At 39.0% G+C, this 6,000-nt stretch overlaps 1 long non-coding RNA gene across 1 annotated transcript in view; it reads left to right on the forward strand.

Moving 5' to 3' along the window:
• Nucleotides 1-4,690, forward strand: part of LOC144284319 (uncharacterized) — a 75,707-nt gene extending 71,017 nt beyond the window's left edge. Inside the window, exon 3 of the long non-coding RNA XR_013352691.1 lies at nucleotides 4,378-4,690. This is a non-coding gene — a long non-coding RNA (uncharacterized LOC144284319). The remainder of the gene's footprint in view (nucleotides 1-4,377) is intronic.
• Nucleotides 4,691-6,000: the final 1,310 nt, after the last annotated feature.

The raw sequence follows: 6,000 nt of genomic DNA on the forward strand, positions 1-6,000 counted from the left end.
CTGCTGCGTATCTCCAGATGCAAGTGCTGGACTCCTATAAGATTATGGTAAGACATCATTCAGATGACTTGGAAAGCCTCCAGGCCTTTTCTCTTTTTATTGCCCCTTTGATTTTCATGTCTTCTCTCACAAGTGATACAACCAAGTGATATCTGCGAGGGGCCAGACTTTTGCACTCTACATGGACAGCCTACAACTTTTTCCGAGTCCTTAAACTAGGAGGGTAGGAAATACATTTGAAACACCAGCCAGCACTAGGCCATCTCTTCAAGGCACTCACTCAAGTAGAACAAAATTGCACTAAGGAAGGAAACTCTATTTTGCATTTTCCTCAAGGGGCCTCTGCTATGGCATCATTTACAGAACTTTCTGTATCCAAGTCTTTCTGTTTACAGAACAGAATACATTTCTGGGAAATCCAAATTTTCTTTTCAATCTTTTTAGGCAGGCTAATTTATCCCCAATCCCAAAGGCTTAATAAACACTTGACAACTCACAAGCCTAGAGAGGCACCTGCATGCTGTCGTTGCATATTACCAGTTGGCATCTGGGAGAACCACCCTGCACAGCTGCTCCCTCTGTCACAGGCAACCCAGCTGGCTCCAGGCTCCTCCACCAAGGGCAGGAGTGGGGCTGTCTTTTTATTTTCTTGCCCTAGATAGGATTGCTTATCCGCAAAACAGAGTTGAAGGACGAAGTGGCTTCCTTCTTTGTCAATATTCTTCTATTCCTGCCTTGGAAGTAGCCACTCGCTTCAATAGTTGCTCTAGAGGAAATATGTTAATGATATTGTTGGAGCCATCATTGCCTTTTAGAGCAAGTGTGTGGGATTATTTCTAGCTTTAAGAATGAGCAATCCACCTTTCTGACAGTGTCTGTAGGTAGTAATCAAAAAAAGATTCTAATTAGTTATGGTGTGCTCATGCTCTTGTCTTTGGACTTCTAGCATAGAATAAAATGTAAATTTTATGCCTGTTTGAAAAATAAGGATATTTTTACTTTTTAATTGTCCTTGGTGTATTAGTTTCCTGGGGGAGGTTATAACCAGTTCTCATGGACTTGGTGCTTAAAACAACAGAAAGTTATTCTTTCACAGTTTTGGAACTCAGAATCTGAAATCAAGGTGTCAGCAGGATTATACTCCCTTCAGAGCCTCTAGGGGAGGATCCTTTCTTGTCTCTACCAACTTCTGGTGGCTTCTGGCATTCCTTACCTTTGGCTGCATCACTGTAATCTGTTTCCATCTTCATAGAGGTGTGTGTGTGTGTGTGTGTGTGTGTGTGTGTGTGTGTATGTCATCTTCCTATACCTTTTTTTGGGGGGAGAGGGGGTAGGGGAGGGTCAGAGAGAGAGGGAGAGAGAGAATCTCAAGCAGACTCCATGCCCAGCATGGAACCCAATGGATGGGCTTGATCCCACAACCCTGAGATCATGACCTGAGCCAAAATCAAGGGCCAGACGCTTGACTGGCTGAGCCATCCAAGTGCCCCTTCCTATGCCTCTTTTATAGGCAGGTGTGATGGTATTCAGGGCTCACCCGGGTAATCCAAGATAGCTTCTCCATCTCACCACCCTCAACCTAATCACATCTGTGAATTCCACTTTTCCATAGTGCCATCATTTACAGGTCCCAGGGAATAGGATCTGATATCTTTGGGGCCACTGTTCAGCCTCCCTACACTTGGTAAGTAGCACTGTTAAATAATGGTAAATACAACACTCAGGATTTTAAAGGGTGTATATGAAAACAATAATAAATTTAAATATGTCCTAAGGTAAATAACAAAAATGTGCATGAGGCCAGAGGAAAAATAGGTTTGTGAATGAGGCTATGAGGATGGTAAAGGAAGTAGAGAGAGACAGGAGAAGCGAACAGATTAGCTCTGAAAACATTCGAATCATTCCCATTGCTAAGGAAACCACTTCACAAATTCCTGCCTCTATCTCAGCTCCCAGCAGCTGCTCTACTTATAATTTGGCTTCCCTGAAGGACTTTAATTGCTAGGTGAAGAAAAGCCAAAGTGGCAAAGTTGGAGTGGAAGGAAAAATTTGGGTGACGTGAAATAACATAAAAACAAATTATTTAAGATAATTAGTAAAGCTGGTGCTTTTAAAAAGGAGGCTACTGCTCCTTTCTCTCTAAACATACCCTAATGATGGTAGCAAAGATGTCTGAAGTGACCTCTTAAAATGGGGGCTTTTACGTTTTCTATGCATGAAAAACATTTATTAAGCAACTTAGCCAGAAATGTCAAATGGACATTTTGTTTCTTAACCTTCTTTTCCTTCTGTTATGTCTTTTACTAATGGAAATCAAAATGAATGTGTTCTGAGCCCTCTTAAGTGCCTGTCTGAATGAATGGAAGATGATCGAAGTGTGCCTGTGGCTAGACTTTCACTTGTTCTATAGGAAGATAGTTTCACCTTGGACTTCGTACGTAGAGTTCTACAAAAGAACTTTTCCCTTCACTCTACCTTCTCATTTGCCTTTTTGTTTGTATGGCAGGAGATTACCTAAGTCAGTAACTTACCTCCTCTCCTACCGCTTCCAGCACTGCCACTGAAGTTTAAGCCTCTTCTCTCCAACAAAACATCTGTTTTGTTCCTTTTGGAATAATTTTTACAGAGTATGGGATAGTTAGAGAAATTAATGATTCCAAGCCATTTAAAGCTCTCCTTCGTGGATATATAATAACAGACAAAAAGCAACAATTACTCTTTTTTTTTTTAATTTTTATTTATTTATGATAGTCACAGAGAGAGAGAGAGAGGCAGAGACACAGGCAGAGGGAGAAGCAGGCTCCATGCACCGGGAGCCCGACGTGGGATTCGATCCCGGGTCTCCAGGATCACGCCCTGGGCCAAAGGCAGGCGCTAAACCGCTGCACCACCCAGGGATCCCAATTACTCTCTTTTTTGAGTGGAAACTCAAGATGCCCTGGAGGGAACAACCACCCAATAATCCTCTCAGCTACAACTTTCAAATGTGTCTAGCTCAGCAGCATCCACTATAACTTTCTGCAGTAACGGAATATTTGTTCACTGATGGCACCACCAAGTATGAAAGCTGCTAGCCATTGGTTGCTATTAAGCACTTGAAATGTGGCCACTGTGACTGAGGAAATGAATTTTAAATTTTACTTAATTTCAACTAACTTAGAAAGTGATGTGTAGCTAGGAGCTACTATATCAGACAGAGTGGCTCTGGATAGACCACACTGGTATTATTTGGTTCATTCATATTCCACAATATTTCTAGCTATGTTGCCACTTTTTACCCATTGAAGGTAAAATAGGCAAAAATTTTTGTATTAAAAAATATTCAGGGGTGTCTGGGTGGCTCCATTGGTTAAGTGTCCAACTCTTGGTTTCAGCTCAGGTCATGATCTCAGGGTTCTGAGATTGAGCCTGCCCATCTGGCTCTGCATGAAGTTCGCTTGTCCCTCTCTCCCCCTTTTTTGGCTCACTCCTCTCTCTCTGTCTCAAATAAATACAATCTTACAAAAATTTGAAGTTTGAAAAAAAAAAACAAAATGCATTTGGAAGGGGATCTAGAATAGTACCATGCATACACCTGACTTTTGAGTTATTTATGTAACAGATGAATGGTGGGAAAGTGGTTCTAATAATACATTAGAAATGATGTCACTATTTATTTAAATCAATACCTGGCTACTCATTGTACAACTAATACATCCTGATGATTAAACTTCACTTTCTAGTTTCTGAAGTTTTCCCTTTATCTCTATTACCTGCATAGACCACCCCCAGAAAAAGGATAGATACAGGCCAAGCACACAGTCTGCGTCATGCTCTTGAGTCAAGTGTAGAATACAACTAGGTTCTAGAATGTTTGAGAAATTACCTGCTCTGGAAAAACACAGCTTGATTCCGTCATTTCAAGAGCTTCTGAAATTTTACTCTCATTGAAGAATCTGCCCAGATCAGTTGGAAATCCAGGCAGTGAGTGTGCCAATGCTACCTGTTCCTTATTCTGCAGCCTCTAGTCCCTCTGTGAATCTCTGTGTGACCATGACTTGTTTCCCTTCATGTCCCAAAAAAGGTCTATGACATGAACAGGTATTTGGTCTTCTGGTATTATGTCCTCATTCTGTTGTTCTTTGTCAGTGGAATAAGAGGTTCTACCAGAGGTTGCAAACTTCTAAAGGGAAGGGATTAGGCACCTAATCGGTTAAATTCATTATCAGCTTCTGCATCACGAAAGTGAAAACACAAATCACCTCACTTATTGCTGTTACTGTGGGATGGTGAGTGGAGCTCTGAGCTACAACAGAAGGAGAATCCCTTCCTTTAAAATTGACATCCATTAAATTATCATGTCCAACATTACTTGGAAAAAGTTTAAATATTTTGCAGATTCAAAGTGGAGAAAATAAAGGAAGGAATCTGGTGTTTAGTGATGAGCACAGCTGCTTCTGCAAACAGGCCGAGTCTGGAAAAGGATAGTGCTCCGCGGGGAAAGAGGCAAACATCAAAGAACCTGTGGCTCCTGCCATCATTCCCTTTGAAATTATTTTCCTGTTCGGCTATCCAAAAATCAAATATTTCCAATCTGAATGTATTGGTTTGCTGTGTATTCCTCCTTGGTTCATTTTCACTGTAAATTATAAAATTGACAGCATATGTTGCTTATTTTAAATTGTGAGTCTGAGCCAGGGGTGAAAAATAAAAGCAGAAATAAAGCATTTTTAAGTAAACTCAGACCCGCTTTTTTTACATTTAGTAAATCACTCCAGGTTTCTATCCCCCATTAGAACTGTCTGCTATTTTCCCTCAACAATCCTGCATTTGGGAGGTTATCCTCAGATAACAGGTGCTCCTGAGCTTCAGAAACTAGCTGTTTGGTTCTCGCTTTAGTTCTAATCAAAGAAGTGAAAATGAATGGTAACTGCTGTTCCACTTTAGAATTCTGAGGGTAATTTATAAAAAGCACTTTCTATAAGATATACAATGAGACCACCAATAATTTTGTGAATGACCTGAAGAGGCTGTTTTATAAATATATATATATATTTATCTCTTTTGCCCAAGTAATTAAGGGCAATTGACCTTTAAAACTCAGCATTTGTGTACGGAAAAAAATAATGACAATAACCTGAGTTTTATTTAAAAAATAAAGAATTCTAGGACTCAAGTGGATTAACATAAATCTTATAGTAAAGAAAACATTCATTTAAAGTTATTACTGTAGACAAAATTAATAAAATCCAATTAAATCTTGCTTTCAATTTTGCATTACTACATATTTACATATGTGCATATATGTTTAAATATACACATATGCATATATGTTATATATAATATATTATACATATGGTAACATATAATATGTATTAGTTTTCTAGGACTACCATAAAAAAGTACCACAGACTGGGTGGTCCAAGCAACAGAAATGTATTTTTTCACGATCCTAAAGCCTGGAAGTTTGGGATCAAAGTGTTAGCAGGGTTCGTTTCTTTCAGACCTTTATCCTTGGCTTGTAGATGGTCATCTTCTCCCTAGTTCTTCACATGTTCTTCCCTCTACACATGGCTGATCCTAATCTCTTCTTATAGGGACATTAGTCATACTGGATTAGGGTTCAAACTAATGACCTTTATTTATTTATTTTTTAATTTAAATTTTACTTAGTTAACATACAGTGCAATATTGGTTTTTGGAGTAGAATTCAGTGATTCATCATGTACATACAACACCCACGGCTCATCACGTCTTTAATACCCTTCGCCCTTCTATCCCATCCCCTAACGACCTCATTTTAACTTAATTATCTCCTTAAAGAATCTATCTCCAAATATAGTCCCATTTTGAGGTACTGGAAGTAAGGACTCCAACATGCGAATTTGGAGAGAAGCAATAGTTTAGCTTATGCATATATTTCTGTAAAATTTAATTAACTTGAATTTTTAAAAATTTTCTTAAGAGTTTACTTATTTTTTTTATGTCTCTCTGTCATACTCAATCATTACTTATCTCCAG

The sequence above is a fragment of the Canis aureus genome, chromosome 1, assembly GCF_053574225.1.
Source record: "Canis aureus isolate CA01 chromosome 1, VMU_Caureus_v.1.0, whole genome shotgun sequence".
NCBI lineage: Eukaryota > Metazoa > Chordata > Mammalia > Carnivora > Canidae > Canis > Canis aureus.